The sequence below is a fragment of the Ictidomys tridecemlineatus genome, chromosome 5 (genome assembly GCF_052094955.1).
Source record: "Ictidomys tridecemlineatus isolate mIctTri1 chromosome 5, mIctTri1.hap1, whole genome shotgun sequence".
In the NCBI taxonomy this organism is placed as follows: domain Eukaryota; kingdom Metazoa; phylum Chordata; class Mammalia; order Rodentia; family Sciuridae; genus Ictidomys; species Ictidomys tridecemlineatus.
This window is the reverse complement of record NC_135481.1, coordinates 153,322,340-153,339,587: the sequence shown is the minus strand read 5'-3', so window position 1 is coordinate 153,339,587 and position 17,248 is coordinate 153,322,340. Positions and strand designations below refer to the sequence as shown.

At 38.9% G+C, this 17,248-nt stretch overlaps 1 protein-coding gene across 5 annotated transcripts in view; it reads left to right on the top strand.

The window, feature by feature from the left end:
- Syndig1 (synapse differentiation inducing 1) overlaps window positions 1–17,248 on the top strand; it is a 200,039-nt gene that overhangs the window by 58,538 nt on the left and 124,253 nt on the right. The window contains exon 2 of one of the 5 annotated variants that reach the window (XM_040274515.2): window positions 3,699–3,776. The exons of the other annotated variants lie outside the window; for them this stretch is intronic. The gene's annotated coding sequence lies outside the window, so the exon portion shown is untranslated. The remainder of the gene's footprint in view (window positions 1–3,698; window positions 3,777–17,248) is intronic. 5 annotated transcript variants of the gene reach the window in all.

The window sequence follows — 17,248 nt, the reverse complement described above, 5'->3', positions numbered from 1 at the left end:
TTGTAAAAGCAATCTACGATAAGCCACAGGCCAGCATCATTCTGAATGGAGAAAAATTGAAGGCATTCCCTCTAAAATCTGGTACAAGACAGGGATGCCCTCTCTCACCACTTCTGTTCAACATAGTCCTCGAAACACTGGCCAGAGCAATTAGACAGACGAAAGAAATTAAAGGCATAAAAATAGGAAAAGAAGAACTTAAATTATCACTATTTGCAGATGATATGATCCTATACCTAGCAGACCCAAAAGGGTCTACAAAGAAGCTATTAGAGCTAATAAATGAATTCAGCAAAGTGGCAGGATATAAGATCAACACGCATAAATCAAATGCATTCCTGTATATCAGCGACAAATCCTCTGAAACGGAAATGAGGACAACGACTGCATTCACAATATCCTCCCCAAAAATAAGTTCCATATATTCTTGATAATTGCCCTTCTTGCTGGAGTGAGAAGAAATCTCAGTATAGTTTTGATTTCTCTAATTGTTAGAGATGTTGAACATTTTTTCATATATTTGCTGACTGATCATATTTCTTTTTTTTTCTGTGAACTATCTGTTCATTTGCTTTGCCTGTTTATTGACTGGGTTATTTGTTTGTTTGTTTGTTTGTTTTGATGTTAAGTTTTCTGAGTTCTTTATATATCCTGGAGATTAACGCTATATCTGAGGCACAGGTGTCAAAGATTTTTCTCCCATACTGTAGGCTTTCTATTCACATATTTGATTGTTTCCTTTGCTGTGAATAAGCTTTTTAGTTTGATATCATCCCATTTATCAAATCTTGATTTTACTTACTGAACTTCTTGTTGAGGGATTTGGTTCCTAAGCTGATGTGATGGAGATTTAGGTTTTTTTCTTCTATTAGGCGCAGGGTCTCTGGTCTAATGCCTAGGTCCTTGATCCACTTTGAGTTGAGTTTTGTGCAGGATGAAATATAGGAGTCTAATCTCATTTTGCTACATATGGACTTCCAGTTTTCCCAGCACCATTTGTTGAAGAGGTTATCTTTTCTCCAATGTATGTTTATGGCACCTTTGTCTAGTGTGAGATAACTGTGTTTATGTGGGTTTGTCTCTATGTCCTCTATTCTGTACCATTGGTCTATATATCTGTTTTGGTACCAATACCATACTGTTTCTGTTATTAGAGCTCTGCAATACAATTTAAGGTCTGGTATTATGATGCCTCCTGCTTCACTTTTCTCACTGAGGATTGCTTTGCCTATTCCTGGCATCTTATTTTTCCAAATGAATTTCATGACTGCTTTTTCTATTTCTTTGAAAGAATGTCAATGGAATTTTAATAGGAATTGCATTAAATCTGTATAACACTTTTGGTAGTTTGACCATTTTGACATTTGGTAGTTCTCTATCCAAGAACATGGGCAATCTTTCCATTTTCTAAGGTCATCCTCAATTTCTTCCTTTAATATTCTGTAGTTTTAATTGAAGAGCTCTTTCACCTCTTTTGTTAGATTGATTTACAAATATTTTTTTCCAAGGCTATTTTGAATGGGATAGTTTTCCTAATTTCTCTTTCAGTTGATTCTTTTAATTTCTTTTGCCTAATTGCTCAACCTTTCTTTTTTAAAGAGCCCAATAATTAGATATAGGCTCATGCACAAGATGGTTTCTCTCACAGCTGTTCAACTCTGTCACTGTAATGAGGAAGCACCACAGATAAATATAAATGAATTATTGTGCATATGGTCGAACAAAACTTTATTTCACGTGCCACGCAATATTCTTCTTTTCAACCATTCAAAAATGTAAAAATCAGTCTCAGCTTGTGGGCTATACAAACACAGGTATTGTGCACATTTGGCCTGTGGGCTACAGTTTGCCAAATCCTGGTGGTAGATGTTATCGGTGGGAATGGTGTTAATAGTGGCAGTGCCCCTTGTTGGTGGTGTTAGTGGTTGAGATGATGATCATGTTAGTTATGGTGGTGGTGGCGGTGGTAGTGATGCTAGGGATGGTAGTGATTATTCTGCCTCTAGTGACAGTGATGTTAATAGAAATGATGGTGCCGCTGCTGGTGAATGACAGCGAGGGTGAGGGTGATGCAGTTGGTGATGCTGGACATAGAGGTGCTACTGATGAAGAAGCTTCCTCCTTCTACATCTTCCTTAAAAAATGAAATGGAGATGGAAAATTAATTACCCTGATTTGATCAATACATATGATATACATGCATTGATATATCACACTGTCTCCTATAAATATGTATAATTTTAAAATCTTAAAAATGTTTAAGGAGATGGAAAAATGGAGACTCACAAAGCTAAAGGGAGTTGGCACGATTTTTAAAAACAGCAATGGACTGATTATGCAGAGTTTTTTTTTTTTTAATTTCCAGAATCACATCCCATCTGCTATACTTCTCTGACCATTAATAATAAATCAGATTTGGAAATCCTGTAGACTCTGACCCAAAGGTATTATGACAAATCCTCTCTCTCTGGCAGGAGTTAGTTGGCTTTGTGAGAAGAAAGCACTGGGCCATCAAAACTGCTAGTGACACATAGGATGATGTAGTATTTTGAAATTGTAGTGGGTCATTTAAATGCTAAATAGGAACTGATCTGGTTCTAAATGCTTTATTTGTTGTCTCCAGAGCCAAAATCACAGATTTTTTTTCTATATATTTGTACTAAAAGCAAATTTTATTTTATTTTTTGGTACTAAAGATTGAACTCAGAGATGCTTTTCCACTGAGCATCTCTGAGTTCAATTGATGTTAAGTTTTTTGAGTTCTTTATATATCCTGGAGATTAACACTATATCTGAGGCACAGGTATCAAATATTTTTCTTCCATACTGTAGGCTTTCTATTCACATAGAATAGAAAGCCTACCCAGCTCTGTCTTCAATTTTATTTTGAAACAGGTTCCCACTAGGTTCCCCAGATTGGCCTCAAATTTAACAATCCTCCTACCTCAGCCTCCCAGGTTGCTGGAATTACAGGCATGGACCAAACCACCTGGCACAAAGGCCAATTTTAATTGTTTTAATGGAATTTGCAAACAGCTTTTTTTCCCCCAACACCTAGGCACTGGAGGAACACACATATCATTTGCTTAGCAGGAAGGAACTATTGCTATTTACACAAAAGGCTTCTGACGGTGTTGGGGCTTAGGGAAGATCAGGCACCTGGTGCCCCCTAATGCTTGACTTAATTGAGCTGTATGATAAGGGATTAAAAGTGTTGGAAGCCACTCATGCCTGCCATACACCCCAAACAACCTGGCTTAACTAATCTACAATAAGTTTAATTTTCTTCAGTTTCATGCATAGTTTTCTCCATCCACCTTTTACTTGGGAGAAGCTGCTCCAGAGGATGATTTTTACATTAAACTTGAATGTTATGGACAAAATCTTTGGCAGATAAATTTTCTATCAGCAATAGAGGTATAGATTAGATAGTACTGTGTAAAAGTCCTTTCACCTTACACACACACACACACAAAAAAAAAAACAAAACAAAACCATAAGCCTAAAGCACAGACCTTTTCGACTCTGGAAGTGAGGTATGTGTTTGGATAGGGTGCTAGGGGATAGGTGGAGTGGGAGAGACAGATATTTTTGAAACTTAGAATTACTGACAGTCTCAAAAAAGGAAAATTAAAGAAAGAAAACTAATATGAAATTCTTTTTCTGTTTGTATTTAAATCAACCACTGTCATACTCAGGACCTTGTAGAATCTGAAGGACACCAACCAGGCTGAATGATGCAGGTGGCAGGGGGCACAAAGGACATTCAGTATTTGGTGAGCTGTGTTTTCTCCTATGCTTTACAGTCCAGGAAACCTAATTGTTTCCCAATATGTGGTGAGAGAACCATCTTTTAAGAGACTGGCTGAAATTATCTCACCTTCTGAGATTGCCGTACGGAACCCGAATGCCAATTTATCAATTAACCATGAGGAATTACTCTCTTGGGAACTAAGGACTCAAAGACTGTGTGACTCCACACACCCTCTCCCTGTAATCAACCAGCTTGTGAATTTGCAGAAAGAATCAATTGTCTTGCAGGCCTGCTTTTAATTTGGGGTGCTGGATGTGTTCATCCAGACAGACATGTCACCTTTCATCTTGCAGGCTGCAAGGACTTCCATCTCCGTTAAATGGCTTCTGTTAGGATATGTGGACGTAAATACATACCTCCTTTTTCATGTCCTGACCAAAGAAACAAGTCAGTTGTTAATATAGCTCTCTGTATTAATAATGCATACATATATGCGTAGTATTAATATATAATATATAAAATATCTAAATTATATAATATATGCATAATCTGTAATATATGATATATAAATACAATATATACATAATATATAGAGATATATCATACACAATATGAGCTTATACGCATAAAGGTTGACTCTCTTGGTTTTCTTGTTCACACAGAAGTTGTGACAATATCTCATAGTCTTGTAGGTCAGTAGTCTGATAGTTTAAGTTTGTTCCAACATTCAAGCCTTGTGTATTAGTCTGTTTTCTGTCCCTAATAGCACAATACTACAAATAGTTAAGTAATAATGAAAAGAGGTTAATTTGGGCTCAGAGCTCTGGTCCAAGGTCAAGGTGATAGAATTCTTTACAGAGTCCTGAGAAGGCACATCATGGGTATTTGTGTGTGTTTGTGTGTGTGTGTGTGTGTGTGTGGTGTGCATGTGTGCTTGCACACATGTGTGTATGAGGGTGCCCCCATACCAATGACCTCATGCAATTCCACTCACTTCCAAAAGGCCCAACCTCTAAACCCCATAGTGAGATTACGTCTCTACCCTTTTACTAACTCACAATGAGGATTAAATTTCACTTGGACTTCAGAGGGGACAAATGATATTCAAACCATAGCACCCTGCAATAAGAATTAGGGAGGGGGTCCCAAAGATTTATCAACTGGGAGCAGTGAACTGAAAAAGGAGAGAAATAGTGTATAATCAAGCAAGTTGATACCTGATCTAGGGTACAGGGCTCCTGGGGGCCTATGATAGAGTGTAGGAACCCAAACATAGAGCTCCTCCATGCAGAAACAAAGGTGCTGGAGCATTTATCTATCAGCTCCTTAACTGCCATTGGTTGAAGCTGCACCTGGAGCATGAGCCAAGATAGTGCTGCCAGCCCCAGAATGGAGAGCCATGGAATGGGGTGTAACGTCCATGTGTTCAGCTCACCTGGTAGGTGTGAGTGTATCATCAGGGTTACACCCATAGGTGTAGCTCACCTGGTGTGTGGGAATTTATCATACGGCTCCACCTTTACCTAATTAGGGACTTACACAGAGGCAGGAGTGCCTCGTCCTCACCCTCCACTCCTTCTATTCTTCATTGCACACTTAGGGGAGCACTCAGGCCTGCGGATGGTTCCTCTTGTGGGCCTTGATGGACTGCTGAGGTCGTGAGGTCAGGCTCCATCTCTCCTAAGTTTCTGCTCCACCCAGCTCTACAGGCCTTTGTCCTGTCAATTCCCTGCATCAGAGATCTAAAGCATTGGGCATGCTGTCCCCAACCCAGATCAGTTCCCCTTGTTCTTGACCCAGCTAAGTCCACACCACCTTCAGGGCTTTCCTGAAATGAACTCCATCAGAGGTCCATCCTGAATCCCCAACTAGGTTATTTGTACCTTGTCTTTGTACACTCAAGGCAAGTTTTTTTTTTCCTTGTCCACCAGCCTTTTTTGCACACTGCAGTGCCTGCTCAAACACTATCTTTTTCTTGTGTTGCCCAGCATCCTGGGCAGTGGATGTCTGGATCCCCCTAGCTCAGCACATAGCCTGTTCACAGTTGGTGCCCACTTATGTGCTTATCAGGTGGATGCACAGAGGTGATGGCTACATCATCACCACTGATAGGTGCTTAATACCTTCCAGTTTCTTTCCTTCACCTGGATTTAAGGGAGGGAGTTCAGATTTCTTATTTTAAAACTTTACAGGTGACATTGAGTGGGAATTAAAGTCACTTCTGCTCCAAAGAGCTGGCTTTTGTCCACCTGAAGACTTTTATCTCAAAACCACAGGATGGTTTTCACTGTAATGAGAGATGACTGTCACTTGAGTATGAGGTTTGAGGTGTTGGGTTGGGTTTAGAAAGATCTTCATATACAGATTCTAATCTGTGCAATCTGTGCAGTTATTATCTTTAGATAATATTATCTGTAATAAAATAGGTGTAAGATATTGCCATGGTTTCAATATGGTTAATTACCCAAAAGTTTATGTTCTGGAAGCTTGGTTCCCAGTCTGTCATGTTGAAGTGGTAAAAATTTTAAGAAATCAGGCCCTATAGAAGGTAATTAAGTCGGGGGCTCACCCTCATGAATGGATTAATGCCATTTCTTGGGAGTAGATCAGGTCTCAGTGGGCTGAGTTCATTTTCTCAAGAGCAGATTGTTATAAATCAAAGCCACCACATTTACTTGGCCCCTTTACACATGGTCAACTTCCTTTCCACTTTTTTTTACTATGTTAATACACAGCCAGGGGGACCCTTAGCAGAAGGCTGGTGTCATGTTATTTGGATTTTTCAAAACCAAGAATCATGAGCCACATAAACCTCTTTACTTTATAAGTTGTTGATCCTCAGGCATTTTGTTATAGCAAAACAAAGCAGACTAAGACAGGTGGGAATGATTACCAGTTTCTAAACAGGTTCATAATTGTTTTCTGATGTTCTCTGCTGCCATATGTTCTGACACCTCCTAAATGAGAACAGAATGATAGCTCTAGGTGCCAGAGGGAAATTCTGAGAGATTGATTGCTTGATGTTCATCTAGCTTTCATCACTAAAGTATAGTGGTGTGCTTTTCCATGAATAATTTAGAATTCCTGGATAAAATAGCTTCTTCCTAGCTGAAACTTTTATATATAAATCAAGAAAAGCTACTAGCATTTAATAACTCAGTCTGAGATAGGTGAGCTTTATATTACACAGCTCTCTAAGTTACTGACAAACAAGTCATTTTTTTTTTCATTGATGGAAAATTATCTTCTGTTTTCATGAGTGAAGTTCTTGGCACACTATTTTGGGAGCCAGTGGAACCTTGATTGGCAAAACTTCACTTAGTTTTTCATCAGGTGCTTGTGAACAGATGAATGATATAGGGCTTGTCATCAGAACTTCCAAGATAGTTGCAAGGGTGTCTGTACCTGGGAGCTTGCTTTCCACCAGAGGAAGGCCATGTCCACGGGTGTGCCAGGGGATGGTGACAATCATGTTATGAAGGCTTGATCTGGACACTGGGGGTCCCCAGTGATCAGCCGTGCTCCAAGGGAAGGTGAGACCTGAGTATGGCCACATGTGAAATTACAGGGAAACAAAGGGGGAGAGGACAGGAGAAAGACACTGTGACTGATCCCTTTGGGCGTCAGTGTGCTTAAAACCCAGTTCAAAGTGGACACTAATCTCCAGGAAAAGTGAGAAATTGGGCATCCTGAGTTTCAGTGCTTATGAAGTCGAGTCACCAAGAGAAACACAAACAGAAGTTCATATGCAACGTGGAGCCTCATGCCCACAACCTTTGGGAAGGATTTAGTGGCCTCAAATAGCACATTTTAATAATGAACTGTTTTAGTTAGCTTTTTTCATTGCTGTGACCAGAAGCCTTACAAGAAAAATATAGAGAAGGAAAAGTTTATTTTGGCTCACGATTTCAGAGTTTCAGTTTTTGTTCAGCCAACTCCACAACTCAGGGCCCAAAGCAGAACATCATGGTAGAAGGGCGTGGTAGAGGAAAGCAGCTCAGGACATGTCGAGCAGAAAGAGCTTTGCTTACCAGAGACAAAATACAAACGCCGAGGACACACCCTCAGTGACATGGCATCTCCAGCCATCACACCCTACTTGCCTACAGGTATCATCCAGTTAATCTATCAGTGGATTAATCCACTGATTATCTTACAGCTCATAACTTAATCATCTCACACATGAGCTTTTTGGGGACACCTTATATCTAAACAATAATAACATAAGTCAACATGAATATATTTGGGAAATATTTCATAAACACCTCTACTTTTATATTACAGTCTCTTTTTTTCCAGGATTGTGCACAGGACCTCATACTCTGCAAGTGAGCTAAATTCAACACCTTTACTTTTAGTGTCTTTTGAAAATCTAGAAGTACCAGCATGGACCAACCTTCCTGCAGTATGTGCACTACAAGAGCCAGTGCCCTGAGTGACCCTGGAGACTTGGTATGACCAGCTGAGCAGGACTGGCTGAGTCTGTGAGGCATCTGAGGATAATCAGCATGCTGTGGGGACTTCATGGTTCCCAGGGGGAAGGACAAAGTGCACAAAGGGACATTTTGAACATGGGAGATTGAAGGGATAAGCAGTGTGGAGAGTGATTCTGAGTCCAGGTTTAAAAACAGAAGCACCGAGAATCAAATGCCAAATAAACAAACAGGAAGGAAGGAAGGAAGGGAGGGAGGGAGGGAGGGGGAGAGGAAGGAAGGAAGGAAGGAAGGAAGGAAGGAAGGAAGGAAGGAAGGAAGGAAGGAAGGAAGGAAGGAAGGACAAGAGAATAGATGGAGGAGAGAATGGGAACCGTGAACTCTACCCCTTGGCCCTGCTCCCAACTTTTCTATTGTTCCCCCTTGATAGATATTAATTTTGGTGGTTTTTCTCATGAGGCTTGGTTCCTAACTATTTTTTCAAGTAAATTCTTGACTCATTGACCTGAGTAGTAACCAGGGACCAACTAGCCTTCAGCTCCTACTTGATCTGCCTCTGGACCAGTGTACTAGTTAGTGCTCAGTGCAGTGGTTAGCACTCAGCTGTGTTCCTATAGGGCTCCCCAAGCAAGAAAGCCCCCAGCTGAAGATGGCAGTGCCACTTCACTCTCAGAGGACCTGGGTCTCTGTGCCAAGCTCTGCAGTCCATTTTTGCATTTTTAGCCAGGAGATCTCCCTGGACATTCTGGAGACAGCTTCAGGCCCCACAGCCACTGTGTATTAGGAACCTGGTCGCTCCTTTATATATTTCTAAGGGCAAAACTAACTCATGCAAGTGAGCCACGTTGAACAGAGTTTGGGAAAACCACACGCAGCTGGAGGCATGATCGTCCTTAAGACAGTGGATGAGGGGATCACCTCCTGGTCAGTGATACTGAAGGACTGGGACTGATAAGCAGGGCTTGCCAGCAAGACCCTGTATCCTTCAGCAAAGACCTGGGTGGCTGCTGTGACGGCAGGTCAGGAGCTGCTGATAGGGGGTACTCCATCCACTGGGTGAGTCTGCATGACTTGCCCCTTGATGATTCCTTGGCAAAAGGATGAAATGTATAGGAGCCATTACTGGGGCTGACTTGAGTCGAGTTACCCCAAAGGGTCCTACAGGCATCAGGTCCTTCTCACTTCCCTAAAGCCAGTCAACAGTAGAGGATGCCACTGCCAGATCTCCAGTGTCCATGTGCTTTCCTTTACATCCGTTCCCCACAGCTACAGAGTGCCTGAAGTGCCTCCAGCATGATCATGTCTTACTCAAAATCTTTTCTGCAACATGTGCATTGCTTGTCTCTTTACATTGGGATTCAAAAGCCTGAAAATAGGGCTGGGGAAATAGCTCAGTGAAAGAGCACTGGTCTGGCATGTGTGAAGCTGTGGGTTCCAACCCCAGCACCACCTCTAGGGTCCCACCTGCTCTTCCACTGCATCTCCACTTCCTTCTTCCAGTAGCTGCATACCACTTACTCCTGGCCTTTTCCTGGTGTGTCTGTCTCTCTTACACTTCTTTACCTATTCATTAAAAACATTCTCCAAAATTCTAAACATATGTGCAAATAGAAAGAATTGTATAATGAACCACAGGTACCCATCGACCAATTTCTTGATTTCTCTCTAGGCTACCTGCTTCTCTTTTCTATCCAGATGATTTTTAAACAAGTCCCAGTGTTATATTATTTATTTCATCTGTAAATACTTCAACATGAATTTCTAATTTTTGAAAATATTTTATTTTAGCTTAGTTTGGGAATTTTTAAATATTGTTAAAATACACATAGCATAAAATTTGCCTTCTTAACCATTTTATGTCTATACTTTGTTCGTATTAAGTGTATTCATAATGTTGTGTGACCATCACCGTTATCAATTGCTGTAACTCTGCACCCTATAATACTGAGATTCTATATCATTAAGTAATAATTGCCCATTTTCCTCTCTCTTCAGCCCAGTCTTGGCAGCCACTATTTTACTCTCTCTATTATTTGTACTACTCTAAGGAGTTTATATAAATGGAATAAGACCATATTTGTTTTTTTGTGATTGGCTTAATTCATTTAGTGCATCTTCAAGGTTCTTCCAAGTTGTAGCAATTGTCAGAATTTCCTCCCTTTCTAAGACTGAATAATATTTTATTATGTATCTATATCACATTTTGTGTATCCATTCACCTGTAGGTAGATACATGATGTCCTTCTGTATTTACTTATTGTGGACAATGCTGGTATGAATGTGGTTGTACAAATATTTCTTCAGGAACCTTTGTTCAATGTCTTTGATTATATCTAGGAGTGAAATTGTTGGGTCATATGGTAATTCTATTTTTAAAAAGTAGAATGTTGAGGAACCTTTATACTATTTTCCACAGCATCTATACTATACTGTGCATTCCCACTAATCGTATATAAGGTTTTTAAATTTTCTACACTCTCACCAATGCTTCTACTTTTCTGATAATAGCCATCTTAATGTGTATGTGTTAGTATCTTATTGCAGTTTGATTTGCCTTTTCCCAAAGGCCAGTGATGTTGATTAACTTTTCATCTGCTCCATCATTTCTGTATCTTCTTCAGAGAAGCATCTATTCAACATTTTTATTTTTTTTATTTTTTTTTAATATTTATTTATTTTTTCTTAATTCTCGGCGGACACAACATCATTGTTGGTATGTGGTGCTGCTGGGGATCGAACCCGGGCCGCACGCATGCTAGGCGAGCGCGCTACCGCTTGAGCCACATCCCCAGCCCCCTATTCAACATTTTTAATTGAATTTTTTATGTGGTTGAGTTTTAGGAGTTCTCCATACATCCTGGATGTTAATCTTTCATTAGATAATGATTTTCAGCTGGGTGAAGTGTTGCATGCTTATAATCCCAGCAACTCAGGAGGCTGAAGAAGGAAGATTTCAAGTTCTAGGCTAACCTCAGCAATTTAGCAAAGCCCTACCTCAAAATAAAAAATAAAAGGGGTTGAAGATATAGCCCAATAGTAAAGTGTTCCGCAGTTCAATCTCCAGTGTGTGTGTATATATATATGATTTGCAAATACTTTTAGGGGTTGCTTTTTTGCTCTGTTGATGTTTATTCTGTTTACTCTCTTTAATTGTTTTTAATGCATACAATTTAAATCATTTCCATGAAGTCCACGTGTGGCAGAACATCATGACAGCAAAGTGTGGTGGAGGAAAGTGGCTCAGGATAAAGAAACAGAGAAACAGAGAAAGACTGCTCCACTCAGCAGGAACAAGTTACCCACCTCAAAGGCACACCCCAATGATCCACCTCCTCCACTCATACCCTCCCTGCCTACAGTTACCACCCAGGTAATCTCTTAAAGTGGATTAAGGCAGTGATTATGTTAAGATTCTCATAACCCAATCAATTCACTCCAAAATTTCTTGCATTGTCTCACATGTGAACTTTTGGGGACACCTCATATTCAAACCATAACATACAATGTCCTCCCAAAGCCCCTGTACTAATGTAAGAATGTTCAAAAGTAAAGTGTTTGGATTGTGAGAGCTGCGTACAGTTACCACCCAGTTACTGATTAGGTCCACCCTACTTTGAATAGAGTAACTGGGTGGTAACTGTAGGCAGTTGCTGCCTCCTCCATGGCTAGAGGAGATGAGTCACTGAGGTGTGCCGATGGTTAGGGTACATTTCCCCTGTGATCCTTCCCCCTGTCCCCCCTCTCTCTTTCTCTCTTTCTCTTTTTCTCCTTACTGACCCCACTCACTATGAGTTAAGCAAGTTTCCTCCCCTGAGGAAAGCAGAGTCCTTTCCCCATGATGTTCTGCCCTACCTTAGGCACAAAATAATGGAGTCTGCTATCCCCTGAAACTAAAGCCCCAAGTAAACTTTCCATCCTTTAATTTGTTCTTGTCAAGTATTTTGGTTACATGGTGAAAAAGCTAACCAAAACATACAGTTGATCTATTTTTTTTCTTTTATTGCTATGCCTGTGGTGTTACACCTAAGAAATCACAGACAATCTGAAGTCATAAAACTTTTGCCTTATGTTTTGTTCTAAGAGTTTTAGCGGGTGTAGGCCTTCTAGTTAGATGTTTGATCCCCCTTATTTTGTATATGGCACTAGTAAGGGTCCAACTTCATTTTCTTACATGTAGATACACAGTTTTCCCAGCACTAATTGTTGAAAAGTCTGCCCTTTGCCCATGGAATGGTCTTGATACCCTTGTCAAAAATTATTTGACTATATTATACAAGTTTTTATTTCTTGGGTCTCTATTCCTTTGGTCTGTATATCTTGCATTATGCCACTACCACATCATTTTGATTACTGTAGCTTTGTAATAACTTTTGAAATAAAGAAGCATGCATCTTTTAGCTTTATTGTTCTGTTTTCAAGATCATTTTAGCTATTCATGGTTTCTTAAGATTCTGCATGAATGTTATGACTTTCTTTTTGTATTTCTAAAAATAATCATTAGGATTTTGAAAGAGATTGCATTGAATGTGTAGGTTACTTTGGGCAGTCTTGATATCTTAACAATATTCGTTTCTGTCATGGTTTGGATGTGAGATATTCCCCAAAAGCGCACGTGTAAGATAATACAAGCAGGTTCAGAGGAGAAATGATTGGTTTGTGAGAGTCTTAACCCAATCAGCAATTTAATCCCCTGATAACAGTTAACTGAGTGGTAACTGAAGTGATAGGGTGTGGCTGGAGGAGGTGGGAATTAGGACGTGATTTTGGGGTATATATTTTGTATCTGACAAGTAGAGATATCTCTCTCCCTCTGCTTCCTGATTACCATGATATGAGCTGCTTCCTTCAATCTTATTCTCCCACTATGATGTTCAACCTCAACTCGAGCCCCAAGAAATGGAGCTGGCCTTCTATGAACTAAAACTTCTCAAATAAACTGTCTTCCTTTAAAACTGTTTTGGTCAGATCTTTTAGTCAACAGCAGTGAAAAAACTGACTAAAATCATTTCCTAATCCATGAACATGGAATGTCTTTCCATTTATTTATATCTTCTTTAATTTCTTTCAGCAACATCTTGTAGTTTTTATTATGCAAGTCTTTCACCTCCTTCCTTGGTTAAATTAATTTCTATGTGCTGATGGTATTGTGAATGAAATTGTTTTGTAAATTCATTTAAAAATTGCTTAAAAATGCAGCTGATTTTTGCATATTGACTTTGTATCCTGCTACTTTGCTAAATGTACTTATTAATTCTAACAGGCTTTTGCGTATGGAATCTTGTTTTCAACATATGAGATCATATAATCTGTGAACAGAAATATTTTTACTTTTTCTCTTTCCAACTGGAGTGTCTTTTATTTCCTTTGCTTGATTTCTCTGGCTATAACTCCCAGGATAATGTTGAACAAAAGTTGCAAAAGTAGGCATTTTTGTCTTGTTGCCTTGTTCCCGATCTTAGAGGACAATGTTTCAGCTTGTTACCATTGTTAAGTAGGATGTTTACTATGGGTATTTTTTTTTGTATGCGATTTTTATTATGTTAAAATAGTTTTCTTTTTTGAAAAAAAATATTTATTTTTTAGTTGTAGTTGGACACAATACCTTTATTTTATCTATTTATTTTTATGTGGTGCTGAAGATCAAACAAACCCAGGACCTCGAATGTGTGAGGCCAGCACTCTACTGCTGAGCCACAACCCCAGCCCCTTAAAATAGTTTTCTTCAATTAATAGTTCTTGAGAATTATTATCATGAAAAGATGTTAAATTTTGTCAATTTTTTTTTCTGAACAAACTGACATGATTACATGCATTTTGTCCTTTATTCTACTAGTGTGGTATATTACACTGATTGGTTTTCATATATTGATATTGAACCATTCTTATATTCCAGAAATAAATTCCCACTGAATCATGGTATTTTTTATATGTTTCTTCATTCTATTTGCTAGAATTTTGTTAAGAACGTTTGTATCAATACTCATATGGAATATAGATCTGTAGTTTTCTTTCCATGTTACATTCTTGTCTGGTTTTAGTATAAGGGTAATTGTAGTTTCTCAGTGAGTTAGGAAGTATTCCTTCCTCTTCATTTTTTTTTGAGGGTGAGAATTGGTTCTAGTTCTTAACTGCTTGTTGTAATTCACTACTGATACAATTTTGTGGAAAAGCTATAGCTAATTCCATATACCCAGGACTCTGGATCCAAGATGTATAAATCATGGAGCTGAAAGGAACCTCAAAACATTTTTGTTCAATTGCTCCATCAATAATCCCACCTTCATAAGCACCTTGCCTATGACCACACAAACATTTAGTAGCAAAAACTGTGGCTAAATCCTCAAATTCCTGACTCTCTTTAAATCATGCCAGTTTCCAAGAGAAGAAAAAATATGTTTTATAGAATAAGTAATTGATACAGAAGATGTTGCATACCCTCTTTCTGTCTTTCTGTTTTTTTTCACCATCCCTATCAATTTTTTTAATCCACTTATCTTCATCTAAATTCATGAACAGGTATATATGTTGTTAACTCACCAGGAGGTTCTTAGGGTACAGAGAGAGTCCAGGAACTAGGGAAGGAGGAACAGAGCAGTGGGGACTCAAATGCAGGACCAGAGAAGCCCCTCTTCACCTTGTCTTCTCCTCCTGCTGCCATCATCAATAAAGAAGCAGATGTAGCACGATTGGCTGGTGATGCACTTCAGTGAGCTGCCTCTGACTCAAAACACAGTCTCTAAGATCTCACCGAGAGGTTGACATTAGGAGTCCAGTCAAGTTTTCAAGACAAGGCAGTATCCTAGACACAGCAGAGAATATTTATGCAGAAAGAAAGTGTTAGCAAGGAGTTTTAAACTTGTAGCCACTGCTCTTGAATACTGTAGACTGAGAAAAATACAAAGGTAACAGAAGTGTCTGCCAGAACAGACATTGGGAGGATAATAGACTGTTCTGGGACACGACTCCCGTGTGCATTTCTGCAGAGCCATAAGAATTATCTTAGATGGCAGCATTATTGGACCATTGTGTTTTATCTCCAAATTGATGAACTTGGTTTCAGGGAAATACTGTCAACAGGTAGGAGTGGGTAGAAGTAAACATGGATGGAAATGAGCTCATTGGAATTATAAAGTTAAAGGCAATCCAGACATCAAGGCTGTCTTGAAAGAGATATTGAAGGATGCTGTCACAATGAAAATAAAACTCCATTAACTTCAACCCTTTTCTTTCATGTTTAAGCATCATTTGTGCTGCTCAAAGCTGCAAAATTCAATTCAATAAGAAAAAAGTTTGTTATTTAAGAATGTATGTGATATATAGATTGAGTATCCCTGATCCAAAATGCTTGGGTCCAGAAAAAAATGTTTCAAATTTCAGACTGTTTTTTTTTTTTAGATTTTGAAATGTTTTCATATATATATATATATATGATATCTTGAGGATGAGATCCAATTCTAAACACAAAATTCTCTTATGCTGCATATACACCTAGCCTGAAGGAAATTTTATATGATATCTTTAGTGTACTTGAGTTTCAACTTCAGTCCATGATGTGAGGTCAGGTGTGGAATTTTTCACTTGCAGTGTCATGTCAGTGATGAAAATGTTTGATTTTTGCAGCATTTTGTATTTTGAATTTTCAGATAAGGGATGCTCATCCTGTATTCATCAGAATACTTTTTAAAAGAAAGTAAATAATCAACTGTAAAAATCAAGCAACTTATTCAATAGACCAACTATACACCATGTAACAGTGCCCTTTAAGCTTTAAGTATACTTAAAGTGAATAATCCACAGGTACCATGTTAAAGTGAAACTCTAATTCAAGAGATATGAGTCCTACTCAAGGTTCTGTGTTTGTTGTTATTTTTGTGATGCTAGAGATTGAACACAGGGTTTTGTCCATGCTAATCAGGTGTTATCCCACTGAGATACATACACCTCCTACCATTTTGTATTTCTAACAAGTTCCCAGGTGGTGCTGAGTCTGCTGGGTCTCAGCAGTACTTTGAGTGGTAAACTGTAGAGAGCATGGAAGAGATTAAGCTGTGCCTATCTCAAAATGCCTTAATACTGGATCCAACTTTGAGACTTAACACAACTCAGGGAGATTGTCACTGAGTAGGGATCATTCTCATCGTATAACACTAGAGACTGTTTATTTCACTACATGATTCTTGACTACCAGGTGCAAGAAAAGGGAGAAATGTTGATATTGATTTTTTTGGTCTCAAGGACTTTTCAGAACTGGAGGATCAGTGTCCCATTGGTAGAGAAGAATGCCATAGGCATTGTAAGACGAAAGCAAGAAGAGACAAGAGAGCACAATAGCAAATAAAAAGGTTACTTCTGGTTGGACAAGAGCATACAATTTCATGAAGGAAATGGAATCTGAACAAACACAATCACATATGTTCTGCGAGATATTTACAGCTGATCTGGGTAAAGGGTGCTCAGTCAGAGAAATTAAGCTGAGCTTCAACGTTCTTCTAGACCTACTGGCTGGCACATCCAGTAGATCACAAAGAATAGGAGGAACCCATTTTGGATAGCAAACCAGTGGCTTCTTTGTGGAAGGAGGAACACTAGAGAAGTTGAGTAATTGAACTAGAAATATTCCATCAAGCACATTGTGATGGCTTGAAAGATTATTTAGTACAGAGGTGATCCCCAAATGTGTGCTGTTTGGCATGTTACAGGCATCGGAAGGTCTCTGTTCAAATAGTTTAGTTAATGATTTTAGTTCTCAGACTGTGAATGTGCCTCCAGAGAGAGATACTTCAAAACATATAAACAGAGGTGATAGTCTGTTTTTGACCTTTCTTAAATTGTACACAGTGTCATATTAATAATACTCATTGTCTCTTAGTGCATGTACTAAAGGTTGAACTAGTCATTTGAAAATGTTCTTTCGGATTTTTCAATTAGTCCCAAAGGTGTCATCTGTACTTCTTTTCCTTTGGTCAGTCTTCAATTTTAGATTACTGTGTGTGCCACCAAATAAAGCAGTTTAGTATTAAGAAAAGTCTTAAATCTTGTAGAAAGTCAGAACACCAGAAGT